This window comes from Gymnogyps californianus, chromosome 1, assembly GCF_018139145.2.
Source record: "Gymnogyps californianus isolate 813 chromosome 1, ASM1813914v2, whole genome shotgun sequence".
NCBI lineage: Eukaryota > Metazoa > Chordata > Aves > Accipitriformes > Cathartidae > Gymnogyps > Gymnogyps californianus.
The window spans coordinates 41,414,274-41,432,906 of NC_059471.1; the positions used below are offsets into that span (position 1 = coordinate 41,414,274).

The 18,633-nt window shown below is 36.2% G+C and overlaps 1 protein-coding gene across 6 annotated transcripts in view; it reads right to left on the reverse strand.

Moving 5' to 3' along the window:
- PCDH9 (protocadherin 9) overlaps positions 1 to 18,633 on the reverse strand; it is a 688,564-nt gene that overhangs the window by 650,218 nt on the left and 19,713 nt on the right. The window lies entirely within an intron of this gene.

The following is an 18,633-nucleotide window of genomic DNA, read 5'->3' on the forward strand; positions in this document are numbered from 1 at the left end:
CCTTTAAATACCTTAGTGTTCTTCTTTTTCCATCTACCTCTCCACACTTGCATTATAGAAACAGTAAATTCTCTCTCATTATGAAAAAAAATCACACTGGAGAATTATTTATGCAGATAGGATTTTTTTTACAACATCTATAGGCTGACTGTCTATTTAGTCGTTATGAAATGTTATTCAAAAGTCTCTAAAAAGGACTACCTACAGGACTGTCTAAAGAAAAATCTAAAAAGATTGTGGTGATGGATGATAAGGAACAAAAAATTAGGGTAAATTAGCTTGCACATTAGGATTTCACAGACATTTCTACAGAACCCTGCTCTTTGTACTAATTTTATAGAATTTCTTCATAAAGGTAGATCCTTGCAAATTGTCTCATCACTGTGCCTGAATGAGCTCTCAAATTACAAATACATACATACATACTAGAAAGCATTCTCCTGAGGCTGAAGTTCTGGCATCAGGCTTAGACAGGAAAGGAAACCATGGAAAACAGAAACCTCAGTCCCGAATCCTAAAAGGTTACTGTTCTCGGTAAAAAAGCTCAGCTATTTACAACACGAGGCACAAAAAGATACCAAACAGCTTTCCCATAGCCAAAAGGAGTAACACATCTGGCTTTGATATTCATTGCCTTTCCAGCAAATGGCTGTGCTAAGTTAGAATTTTCAAAATGTCTATCTCTTTACATATATAGATTTAATTTAATTTAAAACAAAGCTCATTGTATAAATGCATTGCAACTTCAAAGACAGGCTTTTTCAAAATTATAGTATGAGAGCTTCCCATGGTTTCCATGGAAATGACCTTTCACTATTTCCATGGTAATGGATCTAGTTTTATATATTTCTCTTTTATGAGACTTTATTATACCAACAAAGCTAACATCCAGAATACAGTCCTTAACTTATGGATGCGAACTCACTGAGAGAAATAATCTGACTCCCAAGCCCCATGGGCACGCTAAGCTTTTGTATGTCTTTTTAATACTGTGTGAGTAACAGAGTTTTGAAAAAGATCACCTACTACATATTGTCAGTAGAGAAATGCTGATATATTTTGCTCATTGCTATGTTCCTAAAGGAGTCTCTGGATTCATCTGCTGCAGTCTTTTCCAGACTGCTCCACTGCTCCCAAAGGCAGAACAGCTGGAAAAAAAGAATGGATTGAGAGCTCAGAGTCTGTTATAAATTCCAGGCTGTTGATCATATCCCACTGTGAAATAAATATTTTGCTAGTGTATTTATTGAAAATCTATAGGTCTTTGAAATTGCATATCCATAGGCTTGTTGATCTCTCTTTCAGAATTTATGCTTGAAATTGTTTTTCTCTTCCCTTTTTCATTTTTTTATCATTATGGTTATTGTTGCTGTCATCGAAAGCTAAAATCCTCTTTGTCACCCTGGAGACAAAAAGAATGGAAGCAGTGGATTCAAAGCTGTAATACTGAGAGCAACAGAGCAACCAAGGTAGCCCTGTCCCCAGCATCCTTGACACCTAAAGAAACCCAGCTAGACCTAAGGTGTTAAGTGGCTTAAGGTGTTATGGAGATGGGGCTTGGACAGGACTGCCTCCCACTGAGGTTCACAGATAAAAATCCATACCCTCCGGAGTGATGTTCCAGTAAGGTGAAATTTGGAAGAAAATTCCAGAAATATTTCAATAAAGCTTCTTCCATCCCAGTCACAATATCTAGGGTTTAATAATGAAGCAAATCCTGCCCATTCAGAAAAAGTAAACAGAAGAAATTGTGAAGAAACACTTATAGAAGCGCAAATTCCTCAGAGAATGAGAAAAACACATAAACCTGATAGAGCAATTTAGTTTGAATCATATATAATTGGTGATGATGCATAAGAAAGAAAGAATTCTAGTCTGTCACTCAGATTTGAGTTTTCTGGGCTAGCCGTTAGAAAAATATCAGTTTATAGAGTAAGCGAGACACGAGTCAGACACAGGTGGCTGCAAGAAAATTATTGCAGGCTACAAAGGTAAAAGAGCCACTTTTCAGCATAAAATTTAATTTTAATGCTCTTTCTTTTTTTTTTAACTAAAAAACAGGTCAAAGTAGTTGGTGGTTAGAGGGCTTGCTCTTAGAAATGTCCTAAGAATTAACTCCTTCACCTGCTTCAAAGGAGATAATGACCAACATATAAACCACTTGTCATTAAGTGGTCAACTGGTATAAAAACACATATATTACTTTACATTACTGTTAAAGAATAACTGAAATGCTAGGATCATCACTTACACTTTTTGTTAAGGTGCTGCAGTCACAATGACTATCAAGGCTTCAGCCTGCCATCACTGAAAACATTCAGCTCCATTTAATTCTATTCCTTACACACTTCTAAATGAAGCGCATTGCAAGTAATTACTTTTATTCTATATATTGAACTCGCAGCCTTGACAGAGAAATATCAAGGCTGGAAATACTTAGACAGAACACTCAAAGAAATAGAAGGTCTGAAAATACTGACCTCATCTAGCTTTAAATCTCTACAGGGTTCATGTCTATACATGAGCTACTTAACATTTAAGGTTAAATTCACAGGACTGATTTTTGGGCACCTACTTCAGGATGAAATGAGATCAATCAAACCCCCAAATTGTTTGTTTCTCTCCACTAACTATAAAGGATGTCTAGGTGATTAGATCATTCAGTCAGATGAATTTAATCCAAGATAACTGGAGAAGCAGGCAGCTGATAATACTAGAGGACAGCATTTACTTCTCAGAAACTATTCCTCTTACATAGCATTTTGTGTCACCAGTTATTTAGAGAAAATAGTTAAGAGGGTTTTAAAAATGATTTTTCTTAGTGAAGTTCGTATTTTTATTGATAATTCTAGTATTTTTTTTTTTCCTTAAAATCCTTAAAATAGGTCTGTTTAAAGAAAGCTCGCAGCCTTTATTTAAGTGAAATATTTCCTTTTGGCAACCAGTTATTTTTGGATATGAGAGTGAATTATTTTTTCCCTTAAATAATGCTGATTTCCCATTTATTTCTACTGTAGCTTGACATTCTTGTCACAGTTACAAAGACAGACTACCTAATTTCTTGTCATGGTCTATAGCAAAGATGTTTACAGTGGTATTTGTATAGTGATTTGGACCAGAATAGTAATATACTATTTCCATTTTTAAAGGTATAATTCCAGGTGATGTCAACATTTGCCTCCAACAAGATAATACTGTGTCATCCTGACAAACAGCTGTATCAGCAAAAGAGACTATCTAAGAAAGAATATTAATTAGAAAAAAAAAAAAAAATCAATAATTTTGCAAGTCTGGAAAGACTGGGCCAGCATAAGAGAAAAGAAAACCACAACAAAACAAACCCACAAAAAAGCCATGTCAAAACAATTTTTAAAATAAAGCATAAAAACACAAGGAAGCACAGAGACTTAACATTGTTGAAGCTTTCTTACTGTACCTCTGTGGTATGCATGTATGTCACCACAGAGTAAGTCTCCTATCAGAGACTTCTATAAAAAGAAACATATCAATTGGAAAAATAATTGTTTTACAACCAGGATTTAAAAGTATACAGGGAGATAAATACCAAGTGTACCGGTTGTAAAATGATGTCTCCTAGTCCTGTCACTGAAGAACACACAACTCCAGCTCCTTCCACCGCTATCTCCCACGAAGGACAGAGCAGTGACATTCCTGTTTGCAAAGAAAAAATATCCTAGGATAGGTTCTGCAACTGGCCTCTGTGGTCACCCTCTCTTACTAAGGAACGTATGATTTTCTAGCACGAAATGAGACTTGTCTCTGTGATCTCTGAACATGCCTTTGGAAAGGCTACTTTGAAGAAGCTGGATCAAAAAAAGCTTTCCAAACCACTGATAATGCTATTGTCAGCCATATTGCTGTGTACTATCAGACCGAAAAAGTAACGTTTCTGACAGCAAAATGAGCTCTTACGTTATTTTGTAATTAACGTATGTTCCAAATGATAGATTGTGTTTCAAGTATTTAACATTAAAATAAGAAACTAAAAGCAAAAGGAGGGATGATGTGACATTTCTGGAATTGGATTCACTGGTATAATCTTTCTACGCTATATTTTCTGATCCATCTCAATAGCTTTGTAACTGGTTAAAGCATGCCCCATGCCTCCCAACTGTAGGGACTGTCATAGCCATTTGGATTCAGAAAAGGATTATGTTCTCCACTGTTTTAATTAACATATTTCTGGCCATACTCAAAGCAGTACTGAGCAATTTCCATTTAACATTTCTCATGTATCTGAATTCTAATCCACCCACTCCTTTTGATAAGACATTGAGTAGTGACCTGAAAATAGTGCAGCAAAGAAGTTTGAGAAAGAACGGGGGGGGGGGGAATTGCAGTGCTAAAAATCTGTTAACCATTGGTTACTAATTTAAACTGCTGATGATCTAACAACGGAGCTGGAGCTAAGACTCCTATTGATTAGCTAAAGTTGGCAAAACATTCACTCCCAAATATAACTCGCTGTATATAGTTACATTTACAAGGGAAACAAGCTATAAAAGGAAGAACAACTCTGCCACATACTAGTGGCAATGAATGCAATAGCTGTGAAGCTCTGCGATGGGATATGACATGCGTTTCTCCATACATTTACATTTTAAAGTTTTAATGAAAGCGTATTGTCAGGGAATGCCGAGCCCACTATGTATTTTCCCTTTGCAGTGCTGTGACAAGATCCTGCTTCATTTTACAAGCAAGAAAACATTTTGTATTAAATGCAAAGTGAATATGCAAGAATGAAATTGAACAAGTTCCTCCAGCAAATCTGCTCCCCATCAAAAATCTAGGGCAAGCCTCTTTCAAAGACAAAACCATTTTACTCCATTTCTTATGAAGCAGGCTCTTATTAGATATTTAGACACTGGCTGTTGGAAAATGCCCTCTTTCTTCAAGAAAGCTGCAAAGTAAAGATGCTGGAGCACTTCCTGAAACCTCATCAGCAGAATAATTTCTTCTATTAAGAAAATAAAATTGAAAGAAATACATGCATATAGAAATAACTGACTGAGTCTGACTGTTAAATGCCTTTTAACGTCTAACTTCATGGATTGATCGTATCACTTGATATACAAAAACCTGCAACAACTAAAAAAATGTAACGTTCATAAAATCAAAATAAGATTTAATTTAGAGCTCTTTCTGTAGGGTATTGTTTTTGAGTTTATCTATGTTCAAAAACTAAATTAAATTCTTCCCCTGGGTTCATAATAAACTATGTTTTTCTTTTTTCCTTTGATGATGGCTATCAGTGAAGAGATTTTAGTTCATCCTACCCCACCTCCTGCTACAGCTGGCTTCCATCTATCTCTTTTTTTTTTTTTTTGGCCAGAATCGGGCTCTTATTAAGCTAGACAAGGTTTATGTTGGTGTATGTATGCAGTATGAATAAATGGCATAGAAACTGGCACTCTTCAGTCTCACGTGTAGCTCTTCAAAAAAATCCCAATACAAGAAGTCTGTCCTACTTGAGGAAAGTTACCGTACCCTCATTTGACTACACCTTTGTTTTTACCACCATTTTACCAAGATATTGCAGTATTATAAAACTTTATAAAATGAAACTCAGGGTGGGATTTCTGCTTATGGACACCAGGGATCATTTTTCTGTCACTGAGATTAAATTATTTAAAAATGAACGCAGGGGCCCTCAAGCTTGGCTAAAGTCAGATTCTGCACAGGGGAATCCACCTATTCAGCGCTGGATGACACAACCCCTGGCACGCTAGTGAACACTTACAAGCGCACTGTGCGATATTGAAACTAACAGGGACCCTCGCAGATTTAGCTGTCAGCTAACATGAGCCTAGGTTACACAATCAGGTTCTAAATTAGGCTAATCACTTAACTTTGGCAGTAGCATTGCAATAAAGAGTCATAATTCATAACGGAGAAGGCGAAGATGTGAACCTTAGCAAAAAGACACAAAGTCATACATCAAGAGACAATCATGGGTCTCAAATACCAGCAAGCCAAGCAGGCAATGACTAGCATCAAACCAGCCAACAGACAATGCGCCGACTTTCATTCCTGATGACAGTGAGTGTTTTGTTTATTCTGTTGTGCAATGATGTTGGTGTACAATTTCTGGTCTCTAGCTATATTTGCAAGAAAAGTACATGATCCTACCTCATTTTGGTTATGAGTGTTTCCTCACATGAGAGTACTTGAACATCCATTCCCATTTCCAGAATTAAAAGTAAAAATGGTTCTCTTGTTTGGACTATCAGTGCTTCACTGTAATTGAGTGTTGAGTTAGCCCTATAGCAGATCTTTAATGAGATAAATGTTATTAAAGACTGAAAAAAAAGCCAAGTATGGTGAAACTATCTCTTTAGAGATCTGAGAGCTCTCTTTAGAGCCTGAATTTCAGATTCTTTTTCAAAGACAATTCAAAACTGTTCTTCAGTCTTTTATGAAGGAGTCAGTCGAAAAGAAAGATCTGATTTTCTGTAGGAATAGCACCATTAAATTTAAGGCATTTCTAAAGTAAAGTATTCAGCTGAGTATTATCTGCCATTAAGATAATTAGGTCTAATTTTGCCTTGGACCTTAGTTGAAGCTTTGCAGTGGGAAATAATTTCTGGAAGAGTTTTACCTATTTAAACAGACAAGCTAAATAGGGGATTTTGAAAGACATATAGATTTCTAGCTCATTCTCAAATCAGATTTACTTGACATCAGAATTACATTTTTAATGTGCAAAAATCTAGCTAACCATAGTTAAGGAACTATACTGGGATTTCTGAATGGGAACTATCAAGCTATATATGTTTTCAGATATGCAGATCTACAGTGCCAGTGAAAGCATCTTGCAAAATTACAATCTCATGATAATACAGGTATGCCATATGGGGTTGTCAAACATGTACATCAATGACCTAAAACTGTCCCACTAGCAATTTTCATAGTGACATCAATGGGACAATGCTAAATATTTTTTAAAATCTTATCCATAAAATTGAAAGCCCAATCCTCTCTTGGTTAAGTAAACAGCTAAATAGTAGCAAATTTCATGGGGAATAGACTATTTTATCCTCAAAAGAAAAATTATACCATCCTCTTGCTTAACCTTTTCAGTCACTGCTAAACATACAGCTAAATAGAAATTTCTATTTCTGAGCAAAACAATTGTCACTTTTTTCCCAGATGGGGAAGGACAGAAATGAAAAATAATCGTTATTCTAAGCTCTACAGAGCTTAATTACGTCTTTACTCAGGCAAATTCCCCATTGAGGCAACCAACTTTTTTACCTCAATAACTACTGAATCATCTAATAATAAAACAGCATTTAAAAAAAAGACTTAGAGAATAAAAATGAAAGCTTGCAATAGATTTGACTGTATACTGTACCACTGCATCTTTCTCCAATATTGTCATATTTATTTTTTATTTCCATTGGGAGCTATAAACCAGATTTTCAGATATTCTAAAATAAACACGTTTTTCTCTTTTTTTACCCCACTATTTCATCCAACTCATTCCGTATTGTCTCCTGGATTGAGGTGATACACAGAATATAGTATACATTTTATCTCACCCTTCAAGTCCAATACAGAAAGTTTCTTGAACCCAGACTGAATCTCCAGCAGAAATTATGGAAGTACCAGGAGATGCTGTATTCAACGGAGCAGCAATCCCTAATTTAATGAAGACAGCTCTTAAGTAAATGGAGATACTGTATTTTGTGATATGGCACACCTGATTTAAATCATGATGATGTTAAACGCAGATTTACACATACTCAAGGAATGTGGAACTAGTCAAGGTACCAGTTTAAAAAGATTTCAACAAGAAAATTCAACACAAAGCCTCAACATTGTACAAAACAACTTCTGAAACTTTATTGTGAATTTTAAAGTACATTTAGAAAGGATCTTATCCTTAATATCATTAATTAAAAATAAATTTAAAAGAAATCCACATACTAGTAGTTTAAGCAAAGTTCAGTACAGACTTTTTGAAGTCACAATATATACATTGCATGAGAGTGCAATAAGCTTCCAATTACATTAGGTATATATTTTTCAAATAAAGAGTTTTGATTTGACATGTGTGAGAGGCATACTGTTTACAATGAAAATGTTTTACAAAATATAGCAAAGGAAAAATGGAATTGAATACATTCTGAATGTACAACTACTTTATATCCTTTTTAGGTAGTTCTTTACTCAAAGTGTACAAAGGTCTGTTTTTTAAAGGACACCTGTTTGTTTGCACTGTCCAACACTGATTAGAAATGATAGTTTTAAAGATTCATTACTATACATATCAGTGAATTCTTGTTCAACTCAATGGCCACTACAATGAAGAAAATATTACAGAATCATTGACAGCATCTTCTTCTCTCCTAAACTATGCATAGATAAATACATAGCAATGGTGCCTATTACTACAATAAAAGTGAAACACTTCACCTGATTTTTGCAGCTATTCTTTGCATAAATATAATGCATTATATATATATTACTTAATTTAACAATCAATTGATTGCTTATTTTAACACCCAGTAACATATAGAAGTACATACACTGCTATCCTTAAATATTTTCCACTCTGTAGTGGCTCATAAGATTAAAAAAATCAACACTGTAAATTCATAATTCTCAACCTGGGGGAAGAGTATCCCTCAGATGGACTGATACTACTTATATAAGTTAAACCATATTATGAATCCATAGCGTCCACCTCCAAAATACATAACAGGAGTAATATAGTATACTGTGGCTACTAACTACTGCATAATCATTATATAGGAAATCGTCACATCAAGTGTTTTACATTTATGATTACTCATTACATTACATCACACACAGAGCAAAACTCTTCCCAACAGATGGACCTCCTTTTCCATAGTTTTTCATGTTTTAGAGAAAAATCATCACACAGTGACAAAGTTATGTCGAGAGGTATGCAAAATATGTTTCCTTTTTCAGGATCGAAGAGTGAGCAGCAAACTACTAATTATTTTACAGTCAGGATGTAAAACTACATCTTTAAAGAGAAAGTAAAGTTTTTGGCACCACAATTAAACAAACCATGTATTGGGTGTGTGGGACTGTCACTCAAAACTGTGGGAAAAGCATACCAGAAAATTAGTTAGCCAATAATGAATTAAAAGTTGTACTTTTGTTTCAAACAGAGCACAGTAGGGTTATGTGATTTGTGTCCAACCACTCTGCAATATGTTATCTGAACAGCTCAAAGCATTGCAAAGGACAAGACAGCTTTGCATTCATTATTGCCAAAATAAAAGGAATATGCTGAAATGTGTAATAACCGCCGGTGGATTTTCAACCACCACCAAGGATGTCTGGGACATTAAGATCTGCAGAAGAGAGCACGCTATTTCTTTTAAGCACATACGTAGGGTGGACAAAAATCCATGCTACGTGGATTTGCTTACCTACTTTTTCTGGACTTCTTCACCATAGCTAAAATGAAGCTTCTTGCGCTGAAGAGCCTCACTGTCTTTTCAATATAACTGTCTCTTCTATGGAGAAAAAGTTTACTCTCTCTCTGCAAAACGCTACCTAACAGCAGTGATCACTTAGAGGGCAGATGCTCCAATTCAGATGTAATCCACTTTTGGCTGGGCTGTCATCCTTGTTAACAGCAGGAAGACATGCTAATAATTTTGCAGATCCACCTGATGTTTTTAATTTTTCCTGTCCACTAACCCTCCAGAAACTTCATGGTGAAAAGCTATAAAAATATGCCCCCCGATTTTGCCTAATATCCATGCAAGAGGAGGGCAGCATGCCCACCAACTTCAGTCATGCTACACTTGCCTGTCCACCACACGCAGCAGCATGCAGGGTGAGACCTATGGATTGCCTTGGGAATCCAAAGGGAAGGGAAATGAGAAGTCCCTGGCGTGGCTCCTGGAGACAAGACAGGTTTAGAGACAACACTAATGGCATGCTGACAGGCTGTACTTTAAAACTTCTTTTTAAAAATAATAATAATAACCAGAAGCTTTACCAGTCAGAAACCTGCCCAGTGTTTCTGTATTAGAGTGTCACTTTAGGTTAAAAAGAAATCTTTTAGCTTACATTATGTGGCACATTTTTTCCCTATTTCTGTTTTAAAGACATAAAATAGCCCACCCCTTCCTTTGATATCTTCAAAGAGGATAACTGAAGCCTTCCAGGATCCTTGACAGCTTAAGTATACAGTAGGAATAGTTGACAATTACATTTGCTTTTCCCAGTGTGCAGAAAGGATGGCTAATGGAATTAATGAATCGTTTACTGTTCCACTAGTAAAAAGTCTAAATAACAATATGACCTTCGCTCAATGCTGCCAAAGAAGTGTTTCCTTAAACAATTCACAATACATGAGAGGTGACCTCAGACACCAACTTATAAATGTGTTTGTGATTTTTCTTCTTGAATTTTCTCTCTCTTGTGTAGATCTACATAGATAAAAGTTTAACTGTTTGCACCAGTTGCTATTTTCCCTAATGACTAAGTGTTTATACCAAACTGGGAAGAAAGGAAAAGTATCTTGCTCTAAAGGCTAAGTTCAGCTATCATGAACACAACATAAATCTAAAACTTCCACTTAAGTCAAAAAAATACTCCCAAGTTCAGATTTTTCTTAGAGAGGTAATAAACAAAGTTTAATAGATAAGTTCCTTTGCAAAGAAATATTAGAGTTTTAAAAATAAAGCTGAAGAGTTCTCTTCTTGCTTCTCCTTGTTTCTATTTCATGTAAATCCACTGCCATCAGTGGTGGGATTCTTGGTTTAAACCAGTGTGAAAAGAAACCAAGTATCTGTTAACAAACTTCTCATGTTTCGTAGTGCTAAACAGTTTATTAAAAAAACCATTAATATCCCACAAGAACTTGGGGCTAAGATTGTTATTGATGTTTTGAAATGGATATTTATCAAAGGGATAGAGGGGGTTTATTTAACATCAGGTCAGCACATGAATGCAGACTGCAAACCAATTTTTATATATATATATATATATTTAAGTTCTAAAGCTGGAGATACTCTTCCTAAACAGGAACTGTATTCCTTAATTATCTTTGAAGAGAAGGGTTGGACTAACCCTACATTTTTAATCTTTTTTAGGATTTAGTTTAGCAGGATAAGAGGTTATAGCAGAGTAAAAAATGATTTAGTACAGTGCCTACAATCCACTGATGCTTAAGATAGTTGATCATCGAAATACTTAAAACGATAGTATTAAGTGATTTATGCAGTTGATGACATAAATGTTTATGACAGCCTTAGCCACATAGTTGCATCTGCTTGACTTTCACACACTTTATTTGAAGACATGCATGTGTAAAGATCAGTAGCAATTGCCAATTTGCCTGATGTACCACATCACCATACAAAAACTGCTACAGATTTTCCCCCTCAGGTGCAATTTTGTCATACTCCATTAATCCTTTCAATCCTCCCCCAATCCTGTGGACTTGTTATTTAGTAATCCCTGATTGTTGTGGTGAGGAAACATTGGAAAGTCTCTGCTGTCCGCAAGGCAGAAAATTACAATGGTCGTCTATTAAATTTGGCTCTTACAGTGCCCGCTTGGATCAAGCCCACTTGTCACAATCACAACCAGTAGCCATAACGTCAGGACAAATTATCACCAACATCTAAAATGTCAATTTTAAACTAATTTTGTGTCTCACAGTGTCTCCTCTTCAGTACCCAGACACAGGCAGAAGCCCAGCTGTATTTTTAAGGAGGGGGAAAAAAATCTTAAATCAACATATCACATAGGGTAGCTTCATTCACTTATGCATGTCAGGTTTTCAGTTTTCAATTCCCAACTGGGAACTCTCCCACATGATTGCAACCTATTGTGCAACTGAACAACTTGGCTTTCTTCCACTTGAGTCAGTTAAAGAGAGATTACTGGGAGCATTCCTTTCCAGGGCTGCCCTCGTTAAATACGAGATTCTCTACAAACACCAGCATTTCTCTTTTTAATGCAATATTTTTACACCACAAAGTAATCTATTTGTCTGGATCTTCTCTCTCTCATACGCACATGCACACACGCACATGCACACACACATGTACATGCACAAAGCACAGGGTTTCTATCCCAAATCAAGTATGTGTATCCCTATCTTTTTTCCCCATATAGACAGAAGTCAAATTCATCTATTTTTTAGGAAAACATACAAACAAAAACCAGTCTTTCAACAGCTTGTTTAATTTGAACCTGTAAACCTTAGTTTAATTCTACTGACATGAAAAAGTAACAGCTACAAGCTCCCAGCCAGGATTTGTGATTGATTATCTAGTGAAGCCTTTACAGAAAAGCTTGTTTGCTTATTAGTTGTACTAAGGTCTGTATTCAGTGACATATCCAACCACAATCTTTAATTAAGAAAAAACTGACTAAATATTTAGATACTTTAATTCTAAAATAAAATAAATAGGGAAATAAATAAGCAAATAAATCACAAAAAAAAATTAAACAGCCAAAGCTTCACAATCAACCATAAAATAGAGGAAATTTTAAAATAAACCTCTTCTTAGTTATCGCAGATATTTAAAGTTGTAATATTTTATTTCTCAGATCTGACTTGTCTTTTGGAAGTATTGTACTTTCACTACTTTCTCATCCTTCAGAAGTCCAGCAAGATCTTATCCTTTCCACCAGAACAGCAGTCATGAGTGTGATTACATGATCTACATGCTCGCCACACACCACTTGCGTTTCTTAGCATATTGTTGCATGAATCAGTCTTTCTCACCCATGGGTGCAGCGTATACTGCCTCCAGATCACTGAGCTAGTTTTGTTTGTTTTGATGTACACAGAGCATAACATGTGGAAAATTCTGTGCAGAATTATATTTAAGCTTGATGGGACTACTGAAGCCTAACCCAAACGTAACACATTCTATACTGAAAGGCAAACTGGAATTATTTTCTGTGACTAGTTTTAAAAACAGTTGAGATTTCACTGTCAAATTTCAACATTTATAATACTAAATATAATCACAAATGATCTACCAGTAATACCAGCCATGTGTCCTTGCAACACTGTTCGAAACAGTGGGATACTCTTATGCTAAAACACTTAGCAAAATGCAATTTCTTACATGAAAATAAAAGGCTCAATGCAATTAGTTTAAGAGATCTTAATGCATGCTGAGCAATGACACACATTCAATACCTGATAGAGAAATCTCACTGGAAAAGAAGGTTTGGGTCTCTAATTCTGACCCTAGCAGCTCTCTAAAGGTCATACTAGTAGTAGCAGATACCATGTACTTCAAAACAAGTCACACCAATCTGCACTGCTGCCTACATTAGCCCAAACTACATTTGCACATGGACTTTGCCTAAGGAGATGCTCAGGACAGGCCTTCTCATCAGCACAGGCAGGACCAAACCATGCCACAACCAACCATACAAGCCATGCTGATGACAAGGGGTTTACCTTCTAGCACAATGCAATAGTGCTGCACCCCTACACATTGAAATTGTGCTACCTGACAGCTCACACTCAGTACCAGCGTGGTGTTTCCCTGACTGAAATTTTGAAAGTATCTGCCCAGATCCTACAGGACCAAAGATTCATGTAGTTGCAATCCGGAAGACTTTCACATCAAGAAACAAGTATTAAAATGCAAGTAAACCCAAATGGAATAAGAAATATTCATGTGGAGGTACCTTGTGATCTCTTGCAGTTAGAAACTCTCTCCTATCACATGCTAGCTGATGCCTTAATGACATCCCTAGCTGTTTTAATTCTCATTTAGACTGTAAGCAGCAGGGATACAGTCAGGGAAGTGCTTGCTAAGGAGGAGCCTGGCAGTTACAAACTGTTCATCTCTTCTGCCTTCTATCATGCTTTTGTCTAAAGGCATTCCTACAAGAATATATTCACCTCTGATGTACATATGTCATAGGTCTCTATGGGATAACCTTCACGTTGATTTGGACAGCAATTGCACTAGATTTTCAGATGGTTCACTGTAATGTCTGGCTTCTGTTTTTATCCTGTAAAATAAATCTTCAAATGTCATTAAAATAGATCCTCAGCTGTTTTCATAAACAAAGAGATTGTCCAGTACTACTTGAGAACTTGGCTGACTTCTCAACTTGAAAATGTAAAGCAGTTTTGGGTTAGTCATAAGAAAAGTAATGTTGGTCTTTCTGAAAGTGTTGAAAATTACTTTGAACTGCTTTCCTATGACTCCTTGGCTATTAACTACCTACCAGTGCATGTTCTTCAGGCAACATGAATAACGTACCTTTGGCCAGCATTGTGTCTTTTCTTCAAGGTAGAATCCTCAGTATATTTCAATAAGTATATATAATCCTGTACATACAAGCACATGTATATATCTGTACACATATCTACATATGCACATGCATAGTGACAAGGCGACATGATAAGTGACGTATTCACCTTGTTTGAATTATTTTAGGCCTAACTAAACTATTGCAACTAAAATAACTAAACTAAAATAACTAAAACAAACAAACAAACAAAATTAATAGAACTAAGGTAAGCAGCTAAAAAATATAAGACACTATGACACACTAAAAGAATCGTGACTTTGAGATGATGACATAGTATGAAACTTGATCAAAGTGGCCAGTTCATGGAGTTTCTCCTTGCACAAAACAGCATCTACCTACCTGTTATAGTTTTAAGACAGTGTGGCTGATGTCTTGCGAATTTTTTTTTCAGATTAACTACTATCATCACTAATGTTTCCATTTAAAATGTTCTAACCTCTTGTCATGGCTTAACCCCAGCTGGCAACTAAGCACCACACAGCTGCTCGCTCACTCCCCCACAGTGGGATGGGGGAGAGAATCGGAAGATTAAAAGTGAGAAAACTCGTGGGTTGAGATAAAGACAGGTTAATAGGTAAAGCAAAAGCCGCGCACGCAAGCAAAGCAAAACAAGGAATTCGTTCATCACTTCCCATTGGCAGGCAGGTGTTCAGCCATCTCCAGGAAAGCAGGGCTCCATCACGTGTAACGGTTACTTGGGAAGACAAATGCCATCACTCCAAACGTCCCCCCCTTCCTCCTTCTTCCCCCAGCTTTATATGCTAAGCATGACATCATATGGTATGGAATATCCCTTTGGTCAGTTGGGGTCAGCTGTCCTGGCTGCGTCCCCTCCCAACTTGTTGTACACCCCCAGCCTACTCGTCGGTAGGGTGGTGTGACAAACAGGAAAGGCCTTGACTCTGTGTAAGCACTGCTCAGCAATAACTAAAACGTCCCTGTATTATCAACACTGTTTCCAGCACAAATCCAAAATATAGCCCCATACTAGCTACTATGGAGAAAATTAACTCTACCCCAGCCAAAACCAGCACACCTCCAAATTAGGGCACCTTTCAGGTGAAGTAGCAAACAACACCCTTAGGATTTAGTTCTGCGATCCTCATGAGTTTAACATGAGGCAAAAGGGTAGGCTTTTCAAAAGCACTTAGTATCAATTATAAAATTGCCACAGATTTTAATAGAAGTCTTTTCCTAACCCTAAACTGTTCTGATATAAAAACTTCATCCCCCTATGAACTTAGGATTCGGCTACCTTGTGCACAGAAGCCAGTGCAGCTACTTGTAGATCAAATGTTATGCGTAGTCAAGTTTTCCACAAACAAGCCCAAGCAGGTAATGCTATCGCTGTTACCCTAGCAAATAAGAGAGTCATTGCAAAATGATGATGATCATCTTAAAACAAATAAAGGGAACGTCAAATCAGGGAGCAGTTTAATATTCACCTTCAACAAGAGGAAGATGTTAATTTCCAGCTGTTTCCATTTTTAATTGATGAATTTTTATGTAGTGAGTGAAAGCCAGCCAATTTTCTTCAGAGAAGTGGTCCTATTCTCTTAACTCAGTAAGAACTATATGCTTCTTATTGGTCTACTGCACCATGGGGATGGGATAAAATATAAAAGCAAGGATTTCTTTATTCTAGCTTGGAAAATTAACTGTTAAGCTCAGTGGGGGCAGAAAGGAAGGTGGCATTTAGATACAACTAATTTAGTATCAAACCAAAGCAGAGAGCCTTCCCAGAGAAGAAAGAGACCAAAGGGAACACAAAATTGTACCTGAATTATTTCTGAGTCAATTCCTATAAAAGCAGAACTTTCTTTTATGCTCAGATGGATTACACATTTCCTTTTATAAAATGCACATTTTTCACAGTTTTTAAAGATAATGTAACGAACAACAACTGCTAAGAAAGAAAGAATGATTTTTTTTTTCAATACATTAAAGTGCAAGGGTCGTCTGAAGATGAGGCCTGGACTGCTTTTTAAAAAGCAGATTGTGGGATAGATCCTCAGTTGATATGAAATGACATAGCTCTGTTAAGTTTATCGTTCAATTAGAATGCAATGTAACTATGATTACAATTTGCTTACATTACCATATGTTAATAAAATAACAAACACAACTTGTAAATTTTGTTCCTTGCTTTATTTTGGCTGCTTTTAATTGCTTGGATTTTCTTTAATTGTAAAGAGTGTATGTTTGAGGGGATAAATTCTCACTTGTGCTGTCAGACCCGGCTAATCATTCCCTACTTATCCACATTTCTAAAGACCTAAGATTTTGCTTGAAAAGAGGCTTAGAAGCAATTGTCTTGTGTTCATTAATCCATAAACATTTGATTTCAAATCAGATTGCCAGCAGACATAACCTCTTTGCATTGCTACAACAGAGACTTGATTTGATTAATCAAACAGCTCTGATTCACTGAATTGTCTCCAGAATAGTTGTCCCTGACAATACTATGCAAATAACTGCTGATGTTGTATTGGCATTCTCAGCTTTCTAAAACTGTTATGTTTTCCTCCATGAAAACATCAAAATTTTATATCTAATTCAACAATTATTCTACATAAGGGCCACTGCATCTAATGTACATAGTCTTTAATCCACGTTCAATTCTTGGCTTTGAAAATAAGTGCCACCTTTAAGATGTTGTTTCTCTATACCTCAGTTTACCCTCTACTGAAATAGCAATAATGATATTTCTCTATTCTAAAACACTCCTAAATTTACATAAACCATATAAACATTTTTTTTTTAAATTTATTTTTAGGCGCTATGCAACATTATATCCCATATAAGTATTTTTGCCTGTTCTGTTTGAAATAGCTCTCATTTATACAGAATTAAATGGATTGTTTTAGGAAACAGGAAAGCTTTATAGTCTAAGATTTCAAAACCAAATATGCTAATCAACCCTACATAGTTAATACTAACTGTTGCTAAAACAGTACAAGCCAGTAACATGCAACTGATGTATAATTCACTTCATAACAAATAATGGTTACTCTGTGGGAGTATTTGCTCATTCTCCTGTGAAATAAAGCAAAGGTGAAAAACAGTGAGCCTGCAGTTAGGGCAAGAGAGTAAAAAGGTAAGAATACTCTTGTTACCTGTGGTTAGACAATAGGAAGAGAAGCTAAAGCACCTTAAAGAGATAGAAAAACTAAGTCTGCAGCCTCAGCAAAAAGAGCAGGAGTCACAAAACTTTCATCAATAGATTTCTAAAAAGTGACAGTTCCCAAGCCCCAGAAAAAAGCCTCATGGACTTCAAAGACCAACAGGATTCATGGACAGAAGGCTTCAGGGGAAGCAATAAAACCTGTGAAGGAAGCAAGTATCTATTTTTTTCCTAGGCTCTCTTAAATACTGCAGTTCCCAAATGAGTGTTGGTGCAAGTATTGATGCAACCAATGGTTCACCCTGCTGGTTGACCCTGAAGAGCACTATGTAACTCGCCCACCGATAAAGACTCCTCTGAACCTACTGAGACTTTTGCTTTCCAGGAGAACATATTCACAACTAAAATGGTCAGTTCTTCAGTCAAATACCTACATTAACTGAGAATAGGCAAGACACCTCAGCCAGCCTACAATGACTCTAGCAAAGTGCAGATTGGTTAGATTACACCATTTCTCACTTTCCATTTGACACAATCTGTTTCTTCTTCTGACTCAGAGAACTGAAGGATGAACCTTCTGGTATGACCTTAGTCTAAGCCCACCATATTGTTTTGGTAAGCTTCTTAACAAATACTTCTGTATATTAAACTGAGTATTTTCAGTATTCCTGGAAGATAAATTAGGTTACAAGCATTCAGTGTACATGCAGCCTCCCCTCATTCACCATGTGATAAGATGATACACTAAATCACTCATGGGATTACTGACAAGGTACTTATATTTCATAATTTATATGTATTAACATCAAAAATATGTATGTTAGTACTTGCATCAGTTACTTGTTTATGATTTGTGCTAGATTTTCCTTGCTGAAGTTTTATGTATTTATTGCATTTTCAACCATAGTGTGTGTATTCAATGGTAATTGCTTAAAGAGTTACAGAACAGTTGGTGATTTCTTTTCAGATTTTTGGCAGAGATTGACGTCTCAGTACAAGTGGAAAAAAAATGCTCGTTTGTTTTAGAAATAAAAAGTGCAACTCTTTTTGTTAGTACACTGGTAAAAATATGAGTAATTTCCCTGGAGAAAAGGAAGCAAAATGAGAGGAAAAAAGGACGCCAGAGTTTTAAGGAAGAGCTGCAAGATCCTCTCCACACCTCTAGAGGTAGTAAGCCTTTCTACATTAGCAATCTTGGT